The 11,598-nt window shown below is 51.1% G+C and overlaps 1 long non-coding RNA gene across 1 annotated transcript; it reads right to left on the bottom strand.

The window, feature by feature from the left end:
* Positions 1-493: 493 nt before the first annotated feature.
* On the bottom strand, positions 494-7,011 carry LOC146395812 (uncharacterized). The gene is made up of 3 exons (XR_014829309.1): positions 6,876-7,011; positions 3,994-4,112; positions 494-1,643 (listed from the first exon to the last, which is right to left on the bottom strand). It is a non-coding gene; the product is annotated as an uncharacterized LOC146395812 (long non-coding RNA).
* Positions 7,012-11,598: the final 4,587 nt, after the last annotated feature.

The following is an 11,598-nucleotide window of genomic DNA, read 5'->3' as shown; positions in this document are numbered from 1 at the left end:
AGCACCTCCTTGAACCCTTCAGAAGTTCTAGTTCACCTTCCCCTCAGGTTCAGGGTCTGTGACTGCCTCTTATTTCCTGCAGCATCCTGGGGAGATGGTGACAGGGGCTAGGTTTTGGCTCCATCCTCACTTCCCACCAGCCTCCCTCTCAAGTATATTAGGCTCTGCCCCCTGGTCCCCATAACCTCTGCCTGGGATGCTGCAGCAGCCCCCGACGGCTCCATCCACACCTACCCTTGCCCTCTGTCCACTCAGTGGTCAGGGTGGGCTTTTACAGACCCAATCCCACCTTTTGCTCCCCTGCTCCAGCCTCCGAGGGATTCCTGGCTAGATGTGCACTAACTCACCTGGAAAGGTGCTGAGATGGACTGGATTTCATGCCTGTGCCGTGCCAAGCACAGAAGGAAAACCAGACTCTTTAGCCTGACCTCCCCTCTGCCCCCTGCCTCCCTCCCCGACCTCTCCCACCCCTTCCTGGCTGACCCCTGGGCTCCCTCTGTCACTAAACAGGCTGAGGTCCCCTAGAACACTCTGAGGTCTGGCTGCCTCCCTTCCTCCCCAGGGGGCCTACCCCCGAGGCAGGCTCCCTATCACACGCTTCCCTCCCAAACAACCACATACACTTACCATAGTTTCCCCAGGAAAATTCACAGTTCAGGAGTTTTAGAGGTTATGAGAAACAAAGGTTTGAAGGAACACCCTTATAGCCCTACCCTGATCATTTTTTCCATGTGTGTGCTGCGAATTTTTATATTCATTAAAAGAAAGAAATCCGTTCTCCTGGTGGCTTAGTGGTTACAGATCCCGCGTTATCACTGCTGTGGCATAGGCTTGATCTCTGGCCCGGGAACTTCCGCATGCCGTGGATGTGGCCAAAACTACGTGCATATATGCATACATATATAAACACATAAATACATAATATATACATACATAAATATATGTATATAACAGAAAGCCAACAAAAGCGCCACACTCCATGAGTCAAGTTATGGGATATCAGACATATTGTATGAGTTAGCAATAGCTGTTCTTTCCTGTCCATCTCCTCTCTTTGGCTGGAAACCCCTTTCCCATAATTTCAACATCCTTATCAATGACTTGGTGAGTGGAGAGGCCTTTTGCCTCCTGTGTTTGCTCTTCCACGAACTGGTCTCACTAACTCTGTGTCCAGTCTGTCTGTGATCCCAGAGACACGGCTTGCGAAAATCTGGCAGACATGTGACCTGAAGTCCCCTGGCTGGGGCAGGCCTGGCCCCCTGGGGGTAAGAGTGGTTGTGCAGCCGGTCACACCCCTCCCTTCTCCAGACTCCACCCTTCAGCCCTCCCGTGGGCCTCTGCCCCCTGCCAGTCTCGTGCAAGGTCGGTTACGAGGCCCGACTCGTCTTTCCATCTTCACGGGGCTTCTCAAAGTATCCATGCAAAGAGTACTTCTGCTGGGCCCTGCATTTGTCCCATTCATTAACCTGCCGTCCTCCCTTGGTCTCTTCTCTTCATCATCATCCTCAGCCGAAAAGTACAGGAAAGCCAGGCTGACGTTCAGCCACATACGCTGAGTTGTCGTGGGAAGGTGGGTACAGGCAACGGGCAGGGGTCGCCACTGCCATCTGCATGTCTGCACGCGGACAGGCCTGCCTGGAGTCCTGTAGGAGAAAAAGAAACCAGCCCAGTGGCAGAAACACAATTTTTACAAAGTTGAAAACCATGAATTCCAAAATGATGAAGTTAATGAAAAGGTTTTCTGGCTGAGTGTGCTGGGCCCTTCATTCCCACGAGGCTTCCTGACTGTGAGCCAGCCCTGGGCTGGGCACTGTGAGAACCAGGCATGATTTCTGGTATATCTTGGATGGAGGGCCTGAGGGCCTTAGTCGAGCGTCCTTTCCCCATGTTGCACTGGCCACTGGGGCTCTTACTCCCGTATTTCTGCCAGGGGACCATGCATATTTGAAGATCTCCAAAGACAGGGAGCCCCAAGGTGGGCTTCGTGGGGTGGCTGTCCTATTTCCCAGCAGGCAGCAAGGAATGGCTGGGGCTCAAGGAGCCTGAGGGGTTACTGGAGGTGCTGGTGCCCCCCTTCAGAGAAAGGCCACAGGAGACAGGGGAGGGAGACTCAGGGCTGGGTCTCAGGCTCAGCCAATGGCCTGATCAACCTGGAAGGCCGGGGCGCAGAACAGATATATGCACCCTGGACCATCTGCTGTCTGGAGCCATCCTCCACAGGCCCCCTGGCATAGGGAGGGGTGCTCCCTGTTCCCCCTTGCATCCCCCCCACCCAGCACGGCACATGCGCGGGAGCCTGCTAGGATAGCCAGGAGCTACTCGGGAGGCAGAGGGACAGATAGTGGTCATGCCCACCATGCAAAAACCCGACTAATATCCATGAGAATGTGGGTTCGATCCCTGACTTTGCTCAGCAGGTTAAGGATCCAGTGTTGCCATAAGCTGCAGTATAGGTTGCAAATGTGGCTCGGCTCTGGTGTTGCTGTGGCTATGGTATAGGCCAGCAGCTGCAGCTCCAACTTGATCCCTAGCCTGGGAACTTCCATTTGTTGTAGGTATGACCCTAAAAAGACAAAAAAAAAAAAAAAAAAAAAAAAAGGCAAAAGAAAAAGAAAAGCCAGAGAAATGACTAGATCCTGAGCCCCTCTGCTCCAGCTACAGACACTGTCCCCACAAGCGGTCATCTAAGATCCTGGTGTCCACGTGGTCCCATGTTGACCAAGCAGGGGAACAGCTTTTGACCGCCACTAATGAGGAATGAAAGCGAGTAAATCCCATTTCAACAAACAGTGATTGACCTTAAGAGCAGCAGGGCAAACAGGACTCCTGATGAGAGGAATTTGCTCATTGTTCTGCCCCAGGGGATCAACAGAGCCTGCTACGGGCTAGCGCAATTAAGCATTTCTTCTTACGTCCCTTCTCCGTCTCCTATTGGCAAATCCGGTAGGATGTGAGCCAGTTTTCTAAGGCAACCAGAGTTGCTGAGTGGCTGCTAAGGGCCTGGTTCTGCTGGTGGCTTCTAGGATTTTCGAGGTTGGCGATGCTCTTTGGGGCTTGTGAGTGGCTTCCTGGCATATCCAAGTCATGTCTACCATTCAGGACTGACAGTTTAGTTTCCAAAGTCACCTTAAAAAATCCTTTCTGATACATGTACCCCAGTGCTCATAGCAGCACGATTCACAATAGCCAAGACATAGCAACCTAAATATCCGTCGAAAGAGGAATGGATAAAGAAGATGTGGTACATATGTGCAATAGAATACTATTCAGCCATAAAAAAGAATGAAATAATGCCATTTGCAGCAACATGGATGGACCTAGAGACTCTTATACCAAGTGAAGTCAGTCAGTAAGAGAAAGACAATACCATATGATATCACTTATATGTGGAATCTAAAATATTACACGAATGAATGAATCTGCAAAAGAGAAACAGATTCAAAGACATGGAGAAAGGACTTGTAGTTGCCAAGGAGGAGGGGGTTGGGGCAGGGATGGACTGGGAGTTTGGCATTAGCAGATGCAAACTACTACAATTTTTTTAAATTTATTTTTATTTTTATGGCCACACTTATAGCCTATGGAAGTTCTCAGGGTAGGGGTCAAATCAGAGCCTGAGCTGTAGGCCTACGCCAGACCTACAGCAACTCTGGATCCGAGCTGCATCTGAGACATATGCTGCAGATTTCGACAATGCCGGATTCTTAACCCACTGAGCAAGGTCAGGGATCAAACCTGCATCTGCACAGAGACTCCATAGGACCCTTATCCTGCCAAGCCCCAATGGGAACTCTTAAACTATTACATATAGAATGGATAAACAAGGTCCTACTGCATAGCACAAGGAAGTATAGTCAATATCCTGTGATTAAATCATAGTGAAAAAGAATATATATGTATAACTGTATCATTGCTGTACACAAGAAATTGACACAACATTATCAATCAACCATACTTCAGTAAACTAAATTTTAAAAAATCTCTTCTCCTTACCTCCCCCACCAATGCCGATCTGCCTCTGTCTTTGGCCATCAGTACAGCGGGAAAAGCAGGAACTTCAGGGTCTTAGATACGGGCTTCAAATGGAGCTTCCCTCAACCACCAGTAGACTGCTATCGGGCAAGAAAATGTTTTCAGAGGAGTTTCTGCTGTGGCACAGTGGGTTAAGAATCTGACTGCAGCAGCTTCGGTAGCTGAGGAGGCTCAGGTTCAATCCCCAGCCTGGGTGCAGTGGGTTAAGGATTGCAGCATTGCTAGAGCTGCAGTGTAGGTTGCAGCTATACCTTGACTTCAGTCCCTGGCCTGGGAAATTCCACATGCCAGGGTTTCAGCCATTAAGAAAGAAAGAAAGAAAGAAAGAAAGAAAGAAAGAGGGAAAGAAAGAAAGAAAGAGGGAAAGAAAGAAAGAAAGAAAGAAAGAAAGAAAGAAAGAAAGAAAGAAAGAAAGAAAGAAAGAGGGAAAGAAAGAAAGAAAGAGGGAAAGAAAGAAAGAAAGAAAGAAAGAAAATTAAAAAAAGAAAGAAAAAAAAACGATTTGCAGACATTTTCTGTGTTTGTGAATGGGAATGATTTTTAAAAAGGCCAGTCTGTGGGCTGTGAAGGGAGCCCACTGGGGTTAAGACACTTGAGTGCCCTGACCCCCCTCCCCCCATCTCAGGTCAAAGCCCCAGAGTGTCAGGGCAGAATGTCCACCTGACCGCAGACCAGGTGTACCCACACTTGAGGCCCCTGTTCTAGCTTTGCACTCAGCCTGAATCAGACACGGCCTCCAGAGACCAAAGCCCAGCTTTCTTTCCCTGGAGATGCTGCTGCTCAGGCAGCTGGAGGTTCCTAGGACAGCCTCTGAGCCTGTCTACCCACGAGGTTTGACCCGCCAGGATTCACCTGAGCAGGGCAGATGCTAGCCCAGCACCCCAGTCCTGTTCATGCCAGCCTAACCAAGAATTCTGGCAAAGCCTGACCAGGGCTCAGAGGAGGTCAGAGGAAGAAAGAACGTGGAGTCCACCTCCAAGTTGCAGGCTCCCAGTGAGATCAGCTTAGCTGAGCACACAGGAGACAATGAGAGACAGAGGGCATCTTCTGTTCCAAACTTCATGTGCTTCTGAGACGCAAAGCTATTCAAGGGCTGGGCTATTCAAGGGCTGGAGGAGTTCAGTGGTTTCTATGCCTCACTTCCCAAAACCCTGGGAGTTCAGTGGGGGTGGGCCTGGGGGAGGAGGGAGGGGCCAGGAGCAGACCCCCAAGATCCCCTATGGCTTAACACTTCAGCCACAACAGATCAGCAATTACATTCTCTATATTGAGATAGCATGTTTAATTTGGGGTGGGGGAGCCTGTGTAAGCCACCGGGTTATCTGAATCCTCAAGTCTCCAAGCTATTCAGAGAAGTAGCCTTGAATGTGCTTTGAACATGAGAATTGGTAACTATGCATGGGACGAAGAGAGGCGATGGGGGGGCGGGGGATTCTGTTCCCATTGTTTGTCTGTTTGTCAGTCCCTCCTGCAGGTGGAGTGTCCAGGCTCATGGGTTTTCTGGCCTCCAGCTGTGGGCTGCCCTTCCACCTGCAGCCCCACAGGAGACCCAGCCACAGGCTCTTTGGCTGGAGGGGAAGCTGGTGCAGACGGCACCCTGGCCATGCACCCAAGTGTGAAGGTCCATTTTGGCCAAGGGTCATCTCTATTTCTTTTATTTCATTGCAGCAAAGCACAGCAAAAGATGGCACCGTGATCAGGCTGGAAAAGACGCTTCCTAATGTAGTGAATCCGGCACACAGAGCTGTGACAGCATGGCTGTCTTTGTCCCCAAGGGGTGGGGTGACATGGCTGTGACAACAAAGACTGCCTTTGACATTCCTTTAATGTCTTCTCATCTCTGTCACCTTCCAGCAACCCCAGGAGGCAGGAACTTGCACTCGGAGGGAGGAGTGTTTAGCTGAGGGTGTCGGACCTGTGTTTGACCCAGGACTGAGCCCAAGCCCTGGCTCTTTCTATGACATCACCCTGCCTCTCTCAACACAGCAGCTCCCAATCCAAGGCTGGAATTAGTAGGGAGCCAGGTGAGAGAGATGGGGGGCTAGAGCCATTTACCTTCTGAAGTTTAAAATTCCTGAAGCTTGGGCTGGGGACAGGGTAGATCCAAACCATGGAATCCAGGAAGTGGCCTTGGAGTTTCTTTTCTTTTTTTTCTCTTTTGGCTTTTAGGGCCACACGGCATATGGAAGCTCCCAGGCTAGGGGTCGAATTAGAGTTGCAGCCACTGGCCTGCACCACAGCCACAGCAACTCTGGATCCCAGATGAGTCTGCGACCTACACCACAGCTCACGGCAATGCTGGATCCTTAACTCACCAAGGGGCGAGGGATCAAAGCCTCATCCTCATGGATACTAATCAGGTTCATAATCCCCGCACCCCCCCCCGCCCACCCCATCCACAATGGGAACTCCCAGCCACAGGGTTTAGAAAATGCAAGGGCAGGGGACCCGAGGCTGGCAGAGGGTACTTGGCCAAAGTGGAGCAGAGAAGTGGGTCCGAAAGGTCTGGACAGACTGGGGGCAGGCGAGGCTGGTGGGCACATCCTGGAGTGGCTGCCTCAGAGGGAGAGTGACATTGATCAGCTGGAGCCCCAATTTCTGCAGTGAGAAGCAGAGAACCAAATAGAGAGCAAACTGAGATGCCCAAGGTGGCCTGTCTCCTGCCTGTCTTCCCTTCCATCCTGAGTTCTGTGTCCTTCTGTGCCAGCCCTGGATTGGCCCCATCCTGGCCTTTCCCTTTTGTTCATCTTGGGCCTCATTTCTCCAGCTGGAGCCTGTTGAAAGCAGGCCTGGGGGCCCTCTTTTCCTGATCCCTTTCCCGCAGCTCCCAGCCCCAACTTTACCTGAAACACTTGTCTGTTTGGTCCCAGAGCGTATCCGCAATGTCACCTGGTCCATTGACATCAGGTCCCCAAAGCTAGGCCTAGATTCCTGAGGCAGAATGGTGGAGGCATGTTCTGGGGATCTCGTTCCCAGCATGGCCACTTGCTCTGGATGTGAGCCCAGCCCTGGCTTTGGGGAGCCTGTTTCCATATGCATGTGGGGCGGGGCGGTGAACAGTGCGTGTCCCAGTGAGGGGGTCTGTGGACTGCTGCAACTCCCTGGAGGTGAGTCACTTCTGTGGCCTTTGACACATTAAGCCCTCACACGGTCACCTGCAGACAAGGGGGCTGACCTTCCTCGCTCTCAGAGTGGCCTTTCGAAAGCCCATGGGCTGGAGTTCCTACTGTGGCTCAGCAGGTTAATAACTGAACTAGTATCCATGAGGATGCAAGTTCTATCCCTGGCCTCACTCGATGAGTTAAGGATCTGTGAGCTGCCGTGTTCGTCTCAGATGCAGCTCAGATCTGGTGTTGCTGTGGCTGTGGCGTAGGCCTGAGCTGCACCTCCAATTCGACCCCTAGCATGGGAACCTTCATATGCTATGGGTATGGCCCTAAAAAGACAAAAAAAGAAAAGCCGTGAGCTGACCTCCCTCCCAGTGGGCCCCAATTCTCCTCTCCTGCTTCCTCACCACCTTGGGCTCTGTGACCTGGCCAGTCACTTGGTCTGGTGCCCCTTCTCTGCTATGCACCTGCCTCTGCCCCTGTATCCTCCAAGCTGAGCCTTGGTGATCCCAGTTCTGAGCAGGCCTCCTGACAGCACATCCCCTCACCTTGGGTGCAGCCAGAGGAACAGTGGGTGGGAGGGGAGGTGTGTGCAGGCTTGTGGGACCAGGGGCCAGGTATACCCGTTGTTTAGCCTATGACCTCCTTTTCCCCGCCACATGGAGTTTGGCGGGAGACTTCAATGGCTTCCCGATTCTGGGGGTTTCCATCCCCCTTCAGGACCTCTCACCTCATGGGGACAGGTTTTCTTCTGGGCCAGGAGGTCCTGGCAGGGCCAAGAACTGAGCTGGTTCAACTGGAGCCCAGAGCGCAGTCCTGGCTGTCCCTGTGCCTGCTCCATGCTCTCCTGCCCTGAGCCCAGCCTGAGTGAGAAGGCACGGGGGCCTGGAACCCAGGGGACCTGGGGACTGTGCTCCCTCACTTCCTAGGCTTGGCCTGGGACCCCTTTGTCCAAGCACCAGGCACTGTGCCAAGGGAGGCCTGCATCAGAGTCTCTCCATGGAAAGCGGGGCCATGGCAGTCCCTCGCCCAGGAAGCGACAGTGCCCCCCGCCCCCCGCCACCTGTGGGCTTGTTCCCAGAGTTGGGAGCATGTGTTAAAAGGGTCCCGCTTGACAACACATGCCAACATCAGGGAGGTGGAAGCGCAAGGTCACACTGTCACCGGGACCCCCCACATTGCTAAGGTGCAGCTCTCAGGGGCGCCCCCTGGTGGAAGAAGGTCACATCTCTCCCAACTCCCACCTGCTGCCAACCCTTCAGCGGCCACCCCCCTGGCTCAGGCTGTGATGTCCAAGCCCAGTGCCCTGGGTTGGTTCTCAGCATAGACCAGTGCCCTTGGACTCCTGCCCCCAGATACTCTGTCTTGCCTCCTTCAGGGCAGCTGACCCTCAGAGCTTTCTAAGGCTGTGAACTGATGAGCTTTTCAATCCTGGATATAGTGACGAGAATCTGGGGCCAAGCTGTCGGCTCTGACACTCAACATTTAGTCTGGGTAGGCCCACCTCCTCATCCCCTTGGACCTCTATTTCTCATCAGGAAAAGGGATGAACACGGGAACTGCCATTCCTGCTGCAGAGGGTCCTGTGAATACCAAATAAGATGGGATAATCTGCTGCACGAAGGCCCTTTTAAGGGGCCTTAAAGATTTTAAGAAGTTCAGTGAGAGATCTTATTCATATCCTCATCCTCCTCCTCAGCATCCACGGCCAGAGCCCAAGGCCCGGGAGTGAAATTAATGAAAGTGTAAAGGCTCTGGGTAGAGCGAGGCTCATCTAAGAAAACATTGCTTCTCTTCCCTTCTTACCTGTTCCAAACCTCCTCAAGCCAGTGGGTAAACAAATGCCAGCCTGGCGACTCTCCACAAAGGAGTTAACACATAATACGATGTTCCTGGGCTTGGAGATCCAGTTGGACTCCCGGAAGCATCCCTACTCATCAGCCAGCTTTGTACACCGGGTCGTGATCCATCGGGGTTCACTGCCTGGTCTGGAGGTCAGCTCAGGTCACCATGTCGGCCACCAGGCCCAGCTCTGCCCTTAGGGCCTCTGGCATAGTGATGTCTGCTGATACACAGTGCCTCCCCTGGGGACAAATCTCGGGTCCCAAAACAACACCCAGCAAGCCTGCTGTTTGCTTTCTACATCTTTCTGAAGAATTTTGTTTGTCTTTTCCTTGCTTTTTCTCTGATTCCTCATACCAATATCATCATTAACCACAGGCTAAATTGAAATCCAGGCTCTGGCTCTGTGTGTGTGTGTGAGTGTGTGTGTGTGTGTGTGTAAGATCAAGAATCCCTTCTAAGATGGAAAGATAGATGTTTACACAGAGGCAGTCTGGCTGTTTGGTTTTGGGGGGGGTGTTTGCCACCACTGGTATAGGCCTTCTTGTTCTTGGAACCTGTGTGTTTGAAAGTCCCAAAGGACTGTTTTGGGAATTGTCATTAACATTTGCCCCTAATGGGAAAGAGCGGCTCTGAGTCACCTGAGCCCCATTGCTCCAATACCACATGAGCTCCTGCCCTTGTGAGGTCAGCCAGCCTGGGCTGGGCACCTGGATGAGGTGAAGGCAAGGTCTTCACTCAGGAAGCATCTCCTGGGTCTGCCCAAGCCAGCCACCTGCAGATGGGCTATATCTCCACTCAGAGGTGCCAACCAGAAGGGCTAGGGTTAGGATGGGGTTAGGGGTTGGGTGAGAATTAGGGTTAGGGTGAGAGTTAAGGCTAGAGTTATTCGTTCAAACTTACAATGTGTGAGCAGGCACTTTGGTGTTTTCTCTGGGGCCACGGTACATGTTTGAGGAAGGTTGGTGCAGTGGAGGTGTTAGGCGGGCACCTAGTTTTTCAAAATAAGATGTTGTTCCATAGCATCCTCCGTAGGTCCAAAATTTTTTTTTCCAAATATCATTGTTATATTTCTCTCCACCAGCTTCATTTTTATTTTGAAGTAAACTGTTTCCATCACTGGCCAATTATAACCATTTGGATTTAGCTCTTTCAGAGATAACTAGAAAAATTTGGGACATCTTCCCACTCTTTTTTGCATCACTCAGCTCATCTCATATTTTTTTTTTTTACCTCATCCCTAAAGTCCTTGAATAATCCATGGCTTCCTGTTTCTTGGTGTCCCCAGCCTGGAGCTTTAAGGCTCATTAATTCTTGGTTGTCATCACTAAGAGAGCATTTCAATGAGCAGATCTAAGTGATACTTCTTTTCTCTACCATGAGGATAACATGTCACGAATTCCTATTGATATTGCTAATTAAGGTTCACATTTACAAGGTTTTTAAGCCTGCCTATATTATCTTATAGTTTTATCTCTTTTTTTCTTCTGTGGAAAATCTTTGTACCCAATTTCACTACCATTATTCCTTATCCATACAGGAAAAACGGGGTCCATATCTAAGATGCATGCAATGGCTTTGGTCTGGCAGCAAAGTGGGGTGAGTAGAGGTGAAACGGTGAGCAGGAGAGTCTGAGTGTGTGGAAATGAGTGTGTAGGTCTCTGCAGGTGTGTGTGAGGATTCAGTAAATGTACGAATGTGTTAGTGATGAACATTTTTCTGAAAGAATCCACAGTTACTCATCGAAGTGTCAAAAATGTTTTCTTGGACCAGATCATTCTTTGATGGGGGGAGGGTGCTCTCCTGGGCACTGCAGCATCCCTGACCTCTAGTTACTAAGATGGTCAGTAAGTTAGTATGATGATCCGTGACCTCTACTTACTAGAGGTTAAGATGCCAGTAGCCCTTTCCCCTTGTGACAACAAAACCGTCTCCAGACATTGCGAAAATTGCCTCTGGCTAAGAACCACGTCTAGGACACCAGATAAGATGAAATGTCTATAGCGTTTCCAGAGGAATGGGGACTTGCTTTGGGAAATGCCATAGAAAGACATTAGTGATGGTTTTTGTTTGCTAGGGCTCTCCTAACGAAGTACCACTGAGTGGGGGGCTTGAACAACAGAAGTGGATTGTCACCCAGTTCCAGAGGCCAGAAGTCTGAGATCGAGGTGTCGGTGGGGTGGGTTCCTTCTCAGGACTGGGAGAGAGAAGCTGCTCCAGGAATCTCTCTCCCAGCTTCTCATGGTTTGTTGGCAACATTTGCTGTTCCTTGGCTCGTGGATGCATCTAACTGGTCTCTACTTTCATCTTCACACGGCATCCTCCCCGTCTTCCTGTGTGCATGTCTCTGCATCTATATTCATCCCTCCTCTTTTTAGGGCTGCACCTGTAGCACATGCAAGTTCCTGGGCAAGGGGTCAAATCAGAGCTGCAGCTGAGACCTACCCCACAGACACACAGTGCCAGATCCGAGACACACCTGTGACCTACACCATAGCTCACGGCGACACCAGATCCTTAACCCACTGATGGAGGCCAGGGATGGAACACACATCCTCATAGACATTACATTGGGTCCTTAAGCCACCGAGTCACAGTGGGAACTCCCACATTTCCC

This window comes from Sus scrofa, chromosome 15 (assembly GCF_054392235.1).
Source record: "Sus scrofa isolate SSC_HxYL_T2T_F1_AM1 chromosome 15, Sscrofa_HxYL_maternal_Yorkshire_Landrace_v2.0, whole genome shotgun sequence".
NCBI classification, from domain to species: Eukaryota; Metazoa; Chordata; class Mammalia; order Artiodactyla; family Suidae; genus Sus; species Sus scrofa.
This window is presented reverse-complemented; position numbering and strand designations above follow the sequence as displayed.